Source organism: Bombina bombina, chromosome 6, assembly GCF_027579735.1.
Source record: "Bombina bombina isolate aBomBom1 chromosome 6, aBomBom1.pri, whole genome shotgun sequence".
NCBI classification, from domain to species: domain Eukaryota; kingdom Metazoa; phylum Chordata; class Amphibia; order Anura; family Bombinatoridae; genus Bombina; species Bombina bombina.
Genome location: NC_069504.1, coordinates 1,096,048,477 through 1,096,065,803, shown reverse-complemented (window position 1 = coordinate 1,096,065,803; position 17,327 = coordinate 1,096,048,477).

Below are 17,327 nucleotides of genomic sequence, written 5' to 3'. Positions count from 1 at the left end.
AAAAATAGGAACTGGGAAAAAAAATAATGTGCTTTATACAAAAAAAAAATCACAACCACAAAAAGTAGGGTGGGTCTCATGGACTCTTGCCACTATGAAATTTATTTATCAGGAAAGTTCTTACATAAATTATGTTTTCTTTCATGTAAGTGGCAAGAGTCCATGAGCTAGTGACATATGGGATATAATACCCAAGATGTGGAAGTCTACGAGTCACTAGAGAGGGAGGGATAAAAATAAAAACAGCTATTTCCGCTGAGAAATTAAATCCCAAACAATAATTAAGTTTTCTTAAATATTTAAAAAAAAACTCAAATCAAAGACATGAAAATCAAGCTGAGACAACTGCCTGAAAAACCTTCTTACTAAAGGCTGCTTCCGAAGAAGCAAACACATAAAAAATGGTAAAACGAAAAAGTATGCAAAGTAGACCAAGTTGCTGCTTTGCTAATTTGATCAACTGAAGCTTAATTCTTGAGAGCCCAAGAAGTGGCAACTGATCTAGTAGAATGAGTTGTACTTCTCTAAGCTTTGTGAATCAAAAGTCTGAACCAAAAAAACAGAGAAATAACAGAGACTTTCTGACCTTCCCTGGAGAAAAGTATTTCTGAAATCTTAAAGGGACAGTCTACACCAGAATTTTTATTGTTTTAAAAGATAGATAATCCCTTTATTACCCATTCCTCAGTTTTGCATAACCAACACAGTTATATTAATATACTTTTAACCTCTGTGATTATCTTGTATCTAAGCCTCTGCAAACTGCCCCTTTATTTTAGTTCTTTTGACAGACTTGCAGTTTAGCCAATCAGTGCCTGCTCCCAGATAACACTGTGCTCATGCACGTGAAGTTATCTATATGAAACACATGACCTAACACCCTCTAGTTAAAATGCATTCTGAAAAGAGGTGGCCTTCAAGGTCTAAGAAATTAGCATATGAAGCTCCTAGGTTAAGCTTTCAACTAAGAATACCAAAAGAACAAAGCAAAATTGGTGATAAAAGTAAATTGGAAAAATGTTTAAAATTACATGCCCTATCTGAATCATGAAAGTTTATTTTGGACTAGACTGTCCCTTTAAGTAGCCTCAACATAATATTTCAAAGCTCTTACCACATCCAAAGAATGTAGCGACCCTATTTAAGTATTTTTGAAATTAGGACACAAAGAAGGAACAACACTTTCCTTATTGATGTTGTTAGAATTCACAACTTTAGGCAAAAATTTAAATGAAGACTGCAAAACAGCTTTATCTTGATGGAAAAATCAGATAAAGACATTCACAAGAGAGAGCAGACAATACAGAAAATCTTCAAGCAGAAGAGATAGACAAAAGAAATAACACTTTCCAAGAAAGTAATTTAATGTCCAGAGAATACATAGACTAAAAAGGAGAAGCCTGAAAAATCTTAATTGAGACTCCAAAGAGGAGAAATAGATTTAAAAACAGGTTTAATAAGAATCAAAGCCAAAACAGTGAATAGCAGGAAGTTAAGCAATCTTTCTATGAAATAAGACAGAATGAGCAGAAATTTGTCCTTCAAAGTATTTGCAGATAAAACGCTAATTCAAACCATCTTGAAGAAACTGTAAAATCCTAGGAATTCTAAAATGATGTCAAGAATAATCATGAGTTGAACATAATGAAATATAGTTTTTCCAAACCCGAAAATAAAATCTCCTAGAAACAGACTTACAATCCTGTATCATAGTGCTAATAACTGAGTCAGAGAAACATCTATGACTAAACACTTAAGCGTTTAATTTCCAAACCTTCAAATTTAGAAATTTGAGAACCTATGGAAAAAACGGCCCCTGAAACATAAGGTCTGGCCTTAAAGGAAGTGGTCAAAGCTGGCAACAGAACATCCTGACAAGGACCACATACCAAAACCTGAGAGACCAAGCTGGAGCTATCAGAAACACATAAAAATTGTTCCATTATGATCTTGAAGATCACCCATGGAAAAAGAACCAGAGGTGGAAAAATGTAAGCAGGTTGGTAAAAACCAAAGAACTGCTAGAGCATCCACTATCTCCACCTGAAAAGGAATTTGGAAAACTTCTGGTTTAGACGAGAGACCATCAGATCTATTTCTGGAAGACCCCACATCTGTAGAAGATGAAAAAACAACACATCTGGATGGAGAGCCCTCCCCCAGATGTAAAGTCTGACGGCTGTGATAATCCCCTTCCCAATTGTCTACAACTGAGATATGAATCGTAGAAATTAGACAAGAGTTGGATTCCGTTCAAGAAAGTATCCAAGATACTTCCTCCATAACTGAAGGACTGCGAGTCCCTCCTTGATGATTGACAATGCCACTGTTATGATATTGTCTGTTTTAAAAAACAAATGTAAAAGTTGTCTCTTCAATAGAGGCCATGCTTGAAGAGCCCTAAAATAGCATTGAGTTCTAAAATATTGATTGGTAACCTCGCCTCCTGAGGTTTCCAAAACCCTAGTGCTGTCAAAGACTCCCAGACAGCTCCCCCACCTGAAAAACTTGAGAATACAGTCCAGGTAGGACGAACAAATGAGGCCCCATGAACAATAAGGTGATAGTCCAACCACCAAATCAGAGAGTAAAAAGTATTGGGATTTAAGTATATCAGTTGTGATAACTGAAAATAATCCCTGCACCTATGGTGCAGCATGCAAAGCTTTAGAGGCCCCAAAGAAAACGAGCAAAGAGGATTGCACCTGATGCTGCAGTCATGAGATCAAAAACTTCCATGCACATAACCACTAAAGGAAAAAAATAGAGACTGAAGATTTAGACAAACTAAAATTTACTTAATTTGTCTATAGTCTATCAGAGAAAGAATCATAGACACTAAATCTTATCTGGAAACCTAAAAAGGTGACTCTTGTCTAAGGAATCAAGAAACACTATTGTAAATTGATCCTCCAACCATGTCTTGAGGAAACCACACTAGTTGTTTTAAGTGAGATTCTGCTGAATGAAAAGATTAAATCTAGTACCAAATATCATCCAAATTAGAAAACACAGCAATACCCTGCTCTTTGAATAAAGATAGAAAGGCACCAAGAATCTTTGAAAGGAATCTCTGAGCTGCCGCTAGCCCAAAAGGACGAGCGACAAATTAGTAATGCTTATCTAGAAAAGAGAATCTCAGAAAACAATAGTGGTCTGAATGAATTGAAAATAAGTGTCCTGTAAGTCTACTGTGGACATGAAGTAACCTTGCTAAACAGAATGGCAAAATAGTCCTATAGTCACCATCCTGAAAGTTGGGACTCTTACAAAACAATATAAAAATTTCAGATCCAGAACTGGTCTGAACAAATTTTTTCTTTAGGATAATGAATAGATTTGAATAGAAACCCAAACTCTGTTCCTGCAGAGGAACTGGAACCATCACCCCTGAAAACTCTAAATCTGAAAGACAATTCAGAAAAACCTGAGCTTTCACAGGGTTTGTTATAATATTGAAAATAATCTTCCCATGAGAGGTTTTTATTCTGAAACCTATTCGATACCCCTGAGAAAACAATATTCTGAATCCACTGATTTGAACAGAAACTATCCAAATGTGTTGAAATAAATTCAATTTGTCCCCCCCCCCCCCCCCACCAGTAGAACTGGTTAAAAGGCCGCACCTCCATGCAATCTTAGGGGCTGAAATTAGTATAATTATATGGCTTGGAATTATTCAAATTCAGAAGAAAATCTAAAATCAGAGCCAGAGGCCTTAAGGGAATGAAAAAACAATTGAGAGCTTAAAAATTACCCTTAGATTTCTTAACTTAAAATATTAAAAAATCACTATCCTAAAATAATGAGATAGTAATCTAAATTTAAACACCATATCAGAGATTTAAGCAATAAAACCTTTCTAGTAAAAATGGTTAAAAACAAGATTTAATATCCGTTAAAATTATATAAAATATAGCATCATAAATAAAATGATTAGCATGTTGAAGTAAAAGAGCAATGCATAGACAAATCAAGATCTGATAACTAAACTGTCCAACCAAAAAAATTGAAACAGCAACATTAGCCATAGAAATGGCAGGTTTAAAATATATCCAATAAGTAAATATGCTTCTCTTAAGATAGGAAACAAACTTCCTATCTAAAAGTTCCTTAAAAGAAGAAATATCTTCCATAGGATAGTAAGTACATTCGGCAAGAGAAGAAATGAGCCTCACCTTTAGTGACTTTTACCTAAAAACACTAATTTAGACATAGGTAAAGGATATAGCTTTAAAAATATAGAAGAAAGGTAAAAAGAAGCACTAAGTTTAGATTCCTTACTAAACATATGGTAGATAGCATCTGGAAAAAGAAAAACTTCAAGAGTTACCTCAGAAGCTTAAAAAAACAGAATTCAAACATTTGCTATTCTTGTTATCAAGAGGACTAGATTCCTTAATACTCAAAGTAAACAATACTTCCTTAATAAAGAATGAATAAATTGAATTGAAAATTTAGATTTATCAAAATCAGTCTCTGAAATAGGATCCTCTGAGTCAGAGAAAACAGAATTTATGCTTACCTGATAAATTACTTTCTCCAACGGTGTGTCCGGTCCACGGCGTCATCCTTACTTGTGGGAATATCTCTTCCCCAACAGGAAATGGCAAAGAGTCCCAGCAAAGCTGGCCATATAGTCCCTCCTAGGCTCCGCCCACCCCAGTCATTCGACCGACGGACAGGAGGAAAAAATAGGAGAAACTATAGGGTGCCGTGGTGACTGTAGTTAGAGAAAATAATTCATCAAACCTGATTAAAAAACCAGGGCGGGCCGTGGACCGGACACACCGTTGGAGAAAGTAATTTATCAGGTAAGCATAAATTCTGTTTTCTCCAACATTGGTGTGTCCGGTCCACGGCGTCATCCTTACTTGTGGGAACCAATACCAAAGCTTTAGGACACGGATGAAGGGAGGGAGCAAATCAGGTTACCTAAACAGAAGGCACCACGGCTTGCAAAACCTTTCTCCCAAAAATAGCCTCCGAAGAAGCAAAAGTATCAAATTTGTAAAATTTGGCAAAAGTGTGCAGTGAAGACCAAGTCGCTGCCTTACATATCTGATCAACAGAAGCCTCGTTCTTGAAGGCCCATGTGGAAGCCACAGCCCTAGTAGAGTGAGCTGTGATTCTTTCAGGAGGCTGCCGTCCGGCAGTCTCGTAAGCCAATCGGTGATGCTTTTAAGCCAAAAGGAAAGAGAGGTAGAAGTCGCTTTTTGACCTCTCCTTTTACCAGAATAGACGACAAACAGAGAAGATGTTTGTCTGAACTCTTTTGTAGCTTCTAAATAGAATTTTAAAGCACGGACTACATCTAAATTGTGTAGCAAACGTTCCTTCTTTGAAACTGGATTCGGACACAAAGAAGGTACAACTATCTCCTGGTTAATATTTTTGTTGGAAACAACCTTTGGAAGAAAACCAGGCTTAGTACGCAAAACAACCTTATCTGAGTGGAACACCAGATAGGGCGGAGTACACTGCAGAGCAGATAACTCAGAAACTCTTCTAGCAGAAGAAATAGCAACCAAAAACAAAACTTTCCAAGATAACAACTTAATATCTATGGAATGTAAAGGTTCAAACGGAACCCCTTGGAGAACTGAAAGAACTAGATTTAAACTCCAGGGAGGAGTCAAAGGTCTGTAAACAGGCTTGATCCTAACCAGAGCCTGAACAAATGCTTGAACATCTGGCACAGCTGCCAGTCGTTTGTGTAGTAAGACAGATAAAGCAGAAATCTGTCCCTTTAGAGAACTCGCTGATAATCCTTTATCCAAACCTTCTTGTAGAAAGGAAAGGATCTTAGGAATTTTTATCTTATTCCATGGGAATCCCTTGGATTCACACCAGCAGATATATCTTTTCCATATTTTATGGTAAATTTTTCTAGTTACCGGTTTTCTGGCTTGAACCAGAGTATCTATCACAGAATCTGAAAACCCACACTTTGATAGAATCAAGCGTTCAATCTCCAAGCCGTCAGCTGGAGGGAGACCAGATTTGGATGTTCGAATGGACCCTGTACAAGAAGGTCCTGTCTCAAAGGTAGCTTCCATGGTGGAACCGATGACATATTCACCAGGTCTGCATACCAAGTCCTGCGTGGCCACGCAGGAGCTATCAAGATCACAGAGGCCCTCTCCTGCTTGATCCTGGCTACCAGCCTGGGAATGAGAGGAAACGGTGGAAACACATAAGCTAGGTTGAAGGTCCAAGTCGCTACTAGTGCATCCACGAGTCGCCTTGGGATCCCTGGATCTGGACCCGTAGCAAGGAACCTTGAAGTTCTGACGAGACGCCATCAGATCCATATCTGGAATGCCCCATAATTGAGTCAATTGGGCAAAGATCTCCGGGTGGAGTTCCCACTCCCCCGGATGGAAAGTCTGACGACTCAGATAATCCGCCTCCCAGTTTTCCACACCTGGGATGTGGATCGCAGATAGGTGGCAGGAGTGATCCTCCGCCCATTTTATTATTTTGGTCACTTCTTTCATCGCCAGGGAACTCCTTGTTCCCCCCTGATGATTGATATAAGCAACAGTCGTCATGTTGTCTGATTGGAATCTTATGAATCTGGCCTTTGCTAGTTGAGGCCAAGCCCTGAGAGCATTGAATATCGCTCTTAGTTCCAGAATGTTTATCGGGAGAAGAGACTCTTCCCGAGACCAAAGTCCCTGAGCTTTCAGGGATTCCCAGACCGCACCCCAGCCCACTAGACTGGCGTCGGTCGTGACGATGACCCACTCTAGTCTGCGGAAGCTCATTCCCTGGGATAGGTGGTCCAGGGTTAGCCACCAATGGAGTGAGTCTCTGGTCTTCTGATCTACTTGAATCACTGGAGACAAGTCTGTATAGTCCCCATTCCACTGTTTCAGCATGCACAGTTGTAATGGTCTTAGATGAATTCGCGCAAAAAGAACTATGTCCATTGCTGCAACCATCAACCCTACTACTTCCATGCACTGAGCTACGGAAGGACGAGGAATAGAATGAAAAACTTGACAAGCGTTTAGAAGTTTTGACTTTCTGACTTCTGTCAGGAAAATCCTCATTCCTAAAGAATCTATTATTGTTCCCAAGAAGGGAACTCTTGTCGACGGAGACAGGGAACTTTTTTCTATGTTCACCTTCCATCCGTGAGATCTGAGAAAGGCCAGAACGATGTCTGTGTGAGCCTTTGCCTTTGAAAGAGACGACGCTTGTATTAGAATGTCGTCCAAGTACGGTACTACTGCAATGCCCCTTGGTCTTAGAACCGCTAGAAGGGACCCGAGTACCTTTGTGAAAATCCTTGGAGCAGTGGCTAACCCGAATGGGAGGGCCACAAACTGGTAATGTTTGTCCAGAAAGGCGAACCTTAGGAACTGATGATGTTCTTTGTGGATAGGAATATGAAGATACGCATCCTTTAGATCCACGGTAGTCATAAATTGACCTTCCTGGATTGTAGGTAGAATCGTTCGAATGGTTTCCATTTTGAACGATGGTACTTTGAGAAATTTGTTTAGGATCTTTAAATCCAGAATTGGTCTGAAAGTTCCCTCTTTTTTGGGAACTACAAACAGATTTGAGTAAAATCTCATTCCTCGTTCCGCCGATGGAACTGGGTGTATCACTCCCATCTTTAACAGGTCTTCTACACAATGTAAGAATGCCTGTCTCTTTATTTGGTTTGAGGATAAGTGAGACATGTGGAACCTTCCCCTTGGGGGTAGTTCCTTGAATTCCAGAAGATAACCCTGAGAAACTATTTCTAGTGTCCAGGGATCCTGAACATCTCTTGTCCAAGCCTGAGCAAAGAGAGAGAGTCTGCCCTCTACTAGATCCGGTACCGGATCGGGGGCTACTCCTTCATGCTGTTTTGTTAGCAGCAGCAGGCTTCTTGGCCTGCTTACCCTTGTTCCAGCCTTGCATCGGTTTCCAGGCTGGTTTGGTTTGTGAAGCATTACCCTCTTGCTTAGAGGATGCAGAATTAGAGGCCGGTCCGTTCCTGAAATTACGAAAGGAACGAAAATTAGATTTATTCTTGGCTTTGAAAGGCCTATCTTGTGGGAGGGCGTGGCCCTTTCCCCCAGTGATGTCTGAGATAATCTCTTTCAATTCTGGTCCAAAGAGAGTTTTACCCTTGAAGGGGATATTAAGCAATTTTGTCTTGGATGATACATCCGCTGACCAAGACTTTAGCCAAAGCGCTCTGCGCGCCACAATTGAAAACCCTGAATTTTTTGCCGCTAATCTAGCTAATTGCAAAGCGGCATCTAAAATAAAAGAATTAGCCAACTTAAGTGCGTGAACTCTGTCCATAACCTCCTCATATGGAGTCTCTCTACTGAGCGACTTTTCTAGTTCCTCGAACCAGAACCACGCTGCTGTAGTGACAGGAACAATGCACAAAATGGGTTGCAGAAGGTAACCTTGCTGTACAAAAATCTTTTTAAGCAAACCCTCCAATTCTTTATCCGTAGGATCTTTGAAAGCACAATTATCCTCGATAGGAATAGTAGTGCGCTTGTTTAGAGTAGAAACTGCCCCCTCGACCTTAGGGACTGTCTGCCATAAGTCCTTTCTGGGGTCGACCATAGGAAATAATTTCTTAAATATAGGAGGGGGGACAAAAGGTATGCCGGGCTTCTCCCACTCCTTATTCACTATGTCCGCCACCCGCTTGGGTATAGGAAAAGCGTCGGGGTGCACCGGAACCTCTAGGAACTTGTCCATCTTGCATAATTTTTCTGGAATGACCAGGTTGTCACAATCATCCAGAGTAGATAACACCTCCTTAAGCAGTGCGCGGAGATGCTCTAATTTAAATTTAAATGTCACAACATCAGGTTCAGCCTGCTGAGAAATTTTTCCTGAATCTGAAATTTCCCCATCTGACAAAACCTCCCTCATGGCCCCTTCAGATTGGTGTGAGGGTATGACAGAGCAATTATCATCAGCGCCCTCCTGCTCTTCAGTGTTTAAAACAGAGCAATCGCGCGTTCTCTGATATGCAGGCATTTTGGATAAAATATTTGCTATGGAGTTATCCATTACTGCCGTCAATTGTTGCATAGTTATTAGCATTGGCGCGCTAGAAGTACTAGGGGCCTCCTGTGTGGGCAAAACTGGCATAGACACAGAAGGAGATGATGTAGAACTATGTCTACTCCCTTCATCTGATGAAACATCTTGGGCAATTTTACTATCTGTGGCAGTACTGTCCTTACTTTGTTTGGACGCTATGGCACAATTATCACATAATTTTGAAGGGGGAGACACATTGACTTTCATACATATAGAACATAGCTTATCTGAAGGTACAGACATGTTAAACAGGCTTAAACCTGTCAATAAAGCACAAAAACCGTTTTAAAACAAAACCGTTACTGTCTCTTTAAATTTTAAACAGAGCACACTTTATTACTGAATATGTGAAAAAGTATGAAGGAATTGTTCAAAATTTACCAAATTTTCACCACAGTGTCTTAAAGCATTTAAAGTATTGCACACCTTTTTTCAGAGCTTTAACCCTTAAAATAACGAAACCGGAGCCGGTTACAGTTTTAACCCCACTACAGTCCCAGCTACAGCCTTTGCTGCGACTTTACCAAACCCAGGGGGGAATACGATACCAAATGAAGCCTTCTAGGAACTTTTCCAACTACTTTCAGATCCTCACACATGCATCTGCATGTCTTGCTCTCAAAAGTAACTGCGCAGTAATGCCGCGAAAATGAGGCTCAGCCTACAACTGGGAAGGCCCTTCCTGACTGGAAAGGTGTCTAACACAGTGCCTGACGTTAAAAAACGTTCCCCAAGTTTATAAGTGTGAATTACAAGCATAAACATGTATAAAATGCCCAAATAAAGCAATCGATTTTGCCCATAAAAGTGTCTACCAGTTTTATAGCCCATATTAAGCCCTTTATTCTGTTTGAGACTAAGAAAATGGCTTACCGGTCCCCATGAGGGGAAATGACAGCCTTCCAGCATTACACAGTCTTGTTAGAAATATGGCTAGTCATACCTTAAGCAGAAAAGTCTGCTAACTGTTTCCCCCAACTGAAGTTACTTCATCTCAACAGTCCTATGTGGAAACAGCAAACGATTTTAGTTACTGCTGCTAAAATCATCTTCCTCTCACAAACAGAACTCTTCATCTTTTTCTGTTTCAGAGTAAATAGTACATACCAGCACTATTTTAAAATAACAAACTCTTGATAGTAGAATAAAAAACTACAACTAAACACCACATACTCTTAACCATCTCCGTGGAGATGTTGCCTGTGCAACGGCAAAGAGAATGACTGGGGTGGGCGGAGCCTAGGAGGGACTATATGGCCAGCTTTGCTGGGACTCTTTGCCATTTCCTGTTGGGGAAGAGATATTCCCACAAGTAAGGATGACGCCGTGGACCGGACACACCAATGTTGGAGAAATACATTACAAAGTACATATACACTCATAATAACACCATCTATTATTCTCAAAAAAATAAAGCCCACCATTTTCAGATTTAAATTACAGGAAACTGGGGCAAAATAAAAATGGAACGTATGCTTCAAAGTTATTTCACTGATGTAAAAACATATTACATTGCAAACGCAAAGTATCCCTTTAATTATAATGAACTAATCTTTACAGAAACCTTGTTTTTATTAGATGGTACTCGTATTATTCTGTATCTGCCCAAGTTTATCATTTGGGTGCTAAACAATAATGTTATCCAAAAGAAGATAAAGCCACTGACTATTTTGTGTAATAAAATGCTTCTAAAATGTTGTTAGCAAATTGCAAGTAACACAACCAAATGTGTTTTACCTTGTATTTGCTCTTTGTAATGGCACATTAATAATACGAGAGAACGGAGAACAAGGTGTGCCGCAGGCATAATGGAAAAGAAAGCCTCTGAGTGTAGCTAGTGTACGTGCATCTCTTAGACACAAGACATTATGATAATGGAAAAACTAACAGCTTTTTTTCACCACAGAAATAAATGATTCCTGAAGGACTGTGGGTCCTGCTGAGACTATAAAAAGCAGAAACTGGCTTATATGTGTGACCAGTTTTCAAAGATATAAAACAATCTTGGCAGTTAACATTGATTATTCTATTGTTATACATTTAAATACTAAAAACCCCCCATATATTTATGTTTATTTTATAACAGTTAGCTGTGAAGAAGGGGCACGTTATTTCTGCTGACATAAATTCAGTTTTAAGAATTACAAAACTAATAATATAACATACTAAACATTGCCCAAAATAATATGCCACAAACCGCTGGGAGAGCATGGCATTGTGAATGGATTCATGGAATTAATATACCAGAAAAACTAAACATTGCAGCCATGGGTATGTCACAGAATAAGTTGAACTTCTTTGATCGGTTTATTTGAAATGTATTGATTGGTCAATAATTACCTTTTTAAACTGTAATTTTCTATTGTTTGTGATATTACTTAACGGCCTCATTATTTACATTTGTTATGATCGTGTAAAGCAGAGCTTTCCAAACTTTTCATGTTGGCGACACACTTTTTAGACCTACATTATTTCGCGACACAGTAATTCAGTTGTACTGGCAAACAGGAGGTTAAACTAACTTGTTTTAAGAGATATGGACACATACATAAATAATATAATAACAAAATGTATTTACAAGTAACAGTATGTAAGTATGTGCAAGAATTAAAAAAAGTTTAATAACACCAATAGCTACTTCCTATTTTAATGGGCTGCATGAGGTTGATGGGATCAACACAGTTTCTTAATATTTAGTGGAATATAAGATAAAGACACTCGCATTTCATCATCAAGCATTTTTAAGTTTCCACTTCCTATCCATATATCAAGAGCAGGAGCAGCAATGCATTACTGGGAGCTAGCTGCAAAAAAACCCCACTGACTTCTGACTTCAGTTCAGCATTTAAGCTGCCGCCCTCAGAGCTAGGTGAGTCCGATTGACTACTGCCTGCGCTGCAAACACACTGCTATCCCACTCACTGACTACACGTGCAGTCACGAGCCAATTAAGGAGACACACGTGCAGTCAGGAGCCAATGTGCCGCCAAAGCCGCCAATGGGAATAGTTTCAGTTCCCACTGAGCTGCACCAATAGGTTAAGATGATCTGTGACCCCTAGGTATCAATCACGAGTCAACCATGTGATATGCATAGCAGGCAGGCGGAAAGTCAGAAACAAAACAAAAAATTAAATTAAAAAAAAAAATTGTGCTGAAGCAGGGACACACCTACACACTGCTGCCGACACACTAGTGTGTCCCGACACACAGTTTGGAAAGCACTGGTGTAAAGAGAAGTAGTGACGCAAGGTAACACAATAGATACATTTTATATTTTATTTTATATGCAACATGTTTTTAAGTGTTTTAATTTTGAAGGGTGTAAAATCTGCTCTCAACCAATGAGAGAACAGATGGCATGAATCATTATATATTTAAAGCCGCCTGCGTGGCGGAATTGAATATGACTTTTTTGAAACAACACTAATTTTAGAAGTTCTTGAAAAAGACAGTAAAGCCGTTGAAAAGCGTTAAGCGAATTAATAGATGCTTTTTTTGTATATAAAGGTGCATATGAGTTTTACTCAATAAGAAGCTAATTTTTTCAACTCTATTCTGAGAGTATTTACATTTGTTATTTATGGTGTTTGGATGCACTACGCCAAACAGTATTTTGGAGATACCTAATACTTTGGGAAACCATGAGATATTACAGCGAATCGCCTTAAATCCTTTGTGAACCTGCGCCTCCTTCCACAAATACATGAATATACAGCATCTTGCTACATAATAAAAAAATAATCTATATTTCACGATGTATAACCTTTAGATTATAATGTAAATAGAATCTATCCTTATATATATATAATTATTCTTTTTTAAAAAAACAGAATTTATGTTTACCTGATAAATTTCTTTCTCCAACGGTGTGTCCGGTCCATGGCTTCATCCTTACTTGTGGGATATTCTCTTCCCCTACAGGAAATGGCAAAGAGAGCACCCAGCAAGAGCTGTCCATATAGCTCCCCCTCTGGCTCCGCCCCCCAGTCATTCGACCGACGGTTAGGAGAAAAAGGAGAAACTATAGGGTGCCGTGGTGACTGTAGTGTATAAAGAAAGAAATTTTTCAAACCTGATTAAAATCCAGGGCGGGCCGTGGACCGGACACACCGTTGGAGAAAGAAATTTATCAGGCAAACATAAATTCTGTTTTCTCCAACATTGGTGTGTCCGGTCCACGGCTTCATCCTTACTTATGGGAACCAATACCAAAGCTTTAGGACACGGATGAAGGGAGGGAGCAAACCAGGTTACCTAAACGGAAGGCACCACGGCTTGCAAAACCTTTCTCCCAAAAATAGCCTCCGAAGAAGCATAAGTATCGAATTTGTAAAATTTGGCAAAAGTATGCAGAGAAGACAAAGTCGCTGCCTTACAGATCTGATCAACAGAAGCCTCGTTCTTGAAAGCCCATGTGGAAGCCACAGCTCTAGTAGAATGAGCTGTAATTCGTTCAGGAGGCTGCCGTCCGGCAGTCTCATAAGCCAATCGGATGATGCTTTTCAGCCAAAAAGAAAGAGAGGTAGCAGTAGCTTTCTGCCCTCTCCTCTTACCAGAATACACAACAAACAAGGATGATGTCTGTCTGAAATCCTTTGTTGCTTCTAAATAGAACTTTAAAGCACGGACCACATCTAGATTGTGTAACAAGCGTTCCTTCCTTGAAACTGGATTCGGACACAGAGAAGGAACAACAATTTCCTGGTTAATATTCCTGTTGGAAACGACCTTTGGAAGAAAACCAGGCTTGGTACGTAAAACTACCTTATCTGTATGGAATACCAGATAGGGAGAAGTACACTGCAAAGCAGATAATTCAGAAACTCTTCTAGCAGAAGAAATAGCAACCAAAAACAGAACTTTCCAAGATAGTAACTTAATATCTATGGAATGCATGGGTTCAAACGGAACCCCCTGAAGAACTGAAAGAACTAAATTTAGACTCCTTTATCCAGACCTTCTTGGAGAAAGGAAAGTATCCTAGGAATTTTAATTTTACTCCAAGGGAATTCCTTGGATTCACACCAACGGATATATTTTTGCCATATCTTATGGTAAATCTTCCTAGTTACAGGTTTTCTGGCTTGAACCAGAGTATCTATGACTGTATCTGAAAACCCACGCTTAGATAGAATCAAGCGTTCAATTTCCAAGCAGTCAGTTGGAGAGAGACTAGATTTGGATGTTCGAACGGACCTTGTACTAGAAGATCCTGCCTCAAAGGTAGCTTCCATGGTGGAGCCGATGACATATTCACCAGGTCTGCATACCAAGTCCTGCGTGGCCACGCAGGGGCTATTAGAATCACCGAGGCCTGCTCCTGTTTGATCCTGGCTACAAGCCTGGGAAGGAGAGAGAACGGTGGAAATACATAAGCTAGGTTGAACGACCAAGGCGCCACTAAAGCATCCACCATTGTCGCCTTGGGATCCCTGGATCTGGACCCGTATCGAGGAACCTTTGCGTTCTGGCGAGACGCCATCAGATCCATATCTGGAATGCCCCATAGTTGAGTTAACTGGGCAAAAACCTCCGGGTGGAGTTCCCACTCCCCCGGATGAAATGTCTGACGACTCAAATAATCCGCCTCCCAGTTGTCCACTCGTGAATTGCAGATAGGTGGCAGGAGTGATCCTCCGCCCATTTGATGATCTTGGATACCTCTCTCATCGCTAAGGAACTCTTTGTTCCCCCCTGATGATTGATGTACGCTACAGTCGTCATGTTGTCCGACTGGAACCTTATGAATTTGGCCTTTGCTAGGTGAGGCCACGCCAGGAGCGCATTGAATATCGCTCTCAGTTCTAAAATGTTTATCGGAAGAAGAGACTCTTCTCGAGACCATAGACCTTGAGTTTTCAGAGAGTCCCAGACCGCACCCCAGCCTAAGAGACTGGCGTCGGTCGTGACAATGACCCATTCTGGTCTGCGGAAACTCATTCCCTGAGACAGGTGATCGTGAGACAACCACCAGCGGAGAGAATCCCTGGTTACCTGGTCTACTTGAATCTGGGGAGACAAGTCTGCATAGTCCCCATTCCACTGATTGAGCATGCACAGTTATAATGGTCTTAGATGAATTCGAGCAAAAGGAACTATGTCCATTGCTGCAACCATCAATCCTACTACTTCCATGCACTGAGCTATGGAAGGCTGAAGAATAGAGTGAAGAACTTGACATGCGTTTAGAAGCTTTGACTTTCTGACCTCTGTCAGGAAGATCTTCATTTCTAAAGAATCTATTATTGTTCCCAAAAAGGGAACTCTTGTGGACGGAGACAGGGAACTCTTTTCTACATTCACCTTCCACCCGTGAGCCTTTGCTTTGGAAAGAGACGACGCTTGGATTAGAATGTCGTCTAGGTAAGGTGCTACAGCAATGCCCCTCGGTCGTAGAACCGCTAGAAGGGACCCTACCACCTTTGTGAAGATTCTGGGAGCAGTGGCTAAACCAAACGGAAGAGCCACAAACTGGTAATGTTTGTCCATGAAGGCGAACCTCAGGAACTGATGATGATCTTTGTGGATAGGAATATGCAGGTACGCATCCTTTAAGTCCACGGTAGTCATATATTGACCCTCCTGGATTGTTGGTAAAATTATCCGAATGGTTTCCATTTTGAATAATGGAACTCTGAGGAATTTGTTTAGAATTTTTAGATCCAGAATTGGCCTGAAAGTTCCCTCTTTTTTGGGAACTACAAACAGGTTTGAGTAAAAACCCAGACCTTGTTCCATTGTTGGAACTGGGTTTATCACTCCCATTTTTAATAGGTCTCCTACGCAATGTAAGAATGCCTGTCTCTTTATCTGGTCGGAAGATAAGCGAGACATGTGGAACCTTCCCCTTGGAGGAAGTTCCTTGAACTCTAGAAGATACCCCTGAGAGACTATTTCTAGTGCCCAGGGATCCTGAACGTCTCTTGCCCAAGCCTGAGTGAAGAGAGAAAGTCTGCCCCCTACTAGATCCGGTCCCGGATCGGGGGCTACCCCTTCATGCTGTCTTGGTAGCAGCAGCAGGCTTCTTGGCCTGTTTACCCTTGTTCCAGCCTTGCAATGGTTTCCATGCTGGCTTAGGCTGGGAAGAGTTGCCTTCTTGTCTGGAGGCCGCAGAGTTAGGATTCGGTCCGTTCCTGAAATTGCGAAAGGAGCGAAAATTAGATTTGTTCTTAGCCTTGAAAGGCCTATCCTGTGGGAGGGCATGTCCCTTTCCACCAGTAATGTCTGAAATAATCTCTTTCAATTCTGGCCCAAAAAGGGTCTTACCCTTGAAAGGAATATTAAGCAATTTATTCTTGGACGACACATCCGCCGACCAGGATTTTAGCCAAAGTGCTCTGCGCGCCACTATTGCAAACCCTGAATTTTTCGCCGCTAACTTAGCCAATTGGAAACCGGCATCCAAAATAAAGGAATTAGCCAACTTTAGTGCATGAATTCTGTCCATGACTTCATCATATGGAGTCTCTTTTTGGAGCAAATTTTCTAGTTCCTCGAACCAAAAATACGCTGCCGTGGTGACAGGAATAATGCACGAGATTGGTTGAAGCAGGAAACCTTGCTGAACAAATATCTTTTTTAGCAATCTTTCCAATTTTTTATCCATAGGATCTTTAAAAGCGCAACTGTCATCAATAGGAATAGTTGTTGACACTGCCCCCTCAACCTTAGGAACCGTTTGCCATGCGTCCCTTCTGGGGTCAACAATGGGGAACATTTTCTTGAATATAGGAGGTGGAACAAAAGGTATACCTGGCTTTTCCCACTCCTTAGTCACTATATCCGCCACCCGCTTGGGTATCGGAAAGGCATCAGCGTGCACTGGGACCTCTAAGAATTTGTCCATCTTGCACAATTTCTCTGGAATTACCAAAGAATCACAGTCATCAAGAGTAGTTAGGACCTCCTTAAGCAGGGCGCGGAGATGTTCTAACTTAAATTTAAATGTTACGACATCAGTGTCTGCCTGCTGAGAAACTTTTCCTGAATCAGAAATTTCCCCCTCAGACAGGCCCTCCCTCACTGCCAATTCAGATTGATGTGAGGGTATAACTGATAAATTGTCCTCAGCGCCAACCTGCTCATCTTTTGTATTTAAAACTGAGCTGTCACGCTTTCTAGGGTAGGATGGCAGTTTGGATAACAGATTTGCTATAGAATTATCCATTACTGCTGTTAACTGTTGCATAGTAACAAGATTTGGCGCGCTAGATGTACTAGGTATCGCCTGCGCGGGCAAAACTGGTGTTG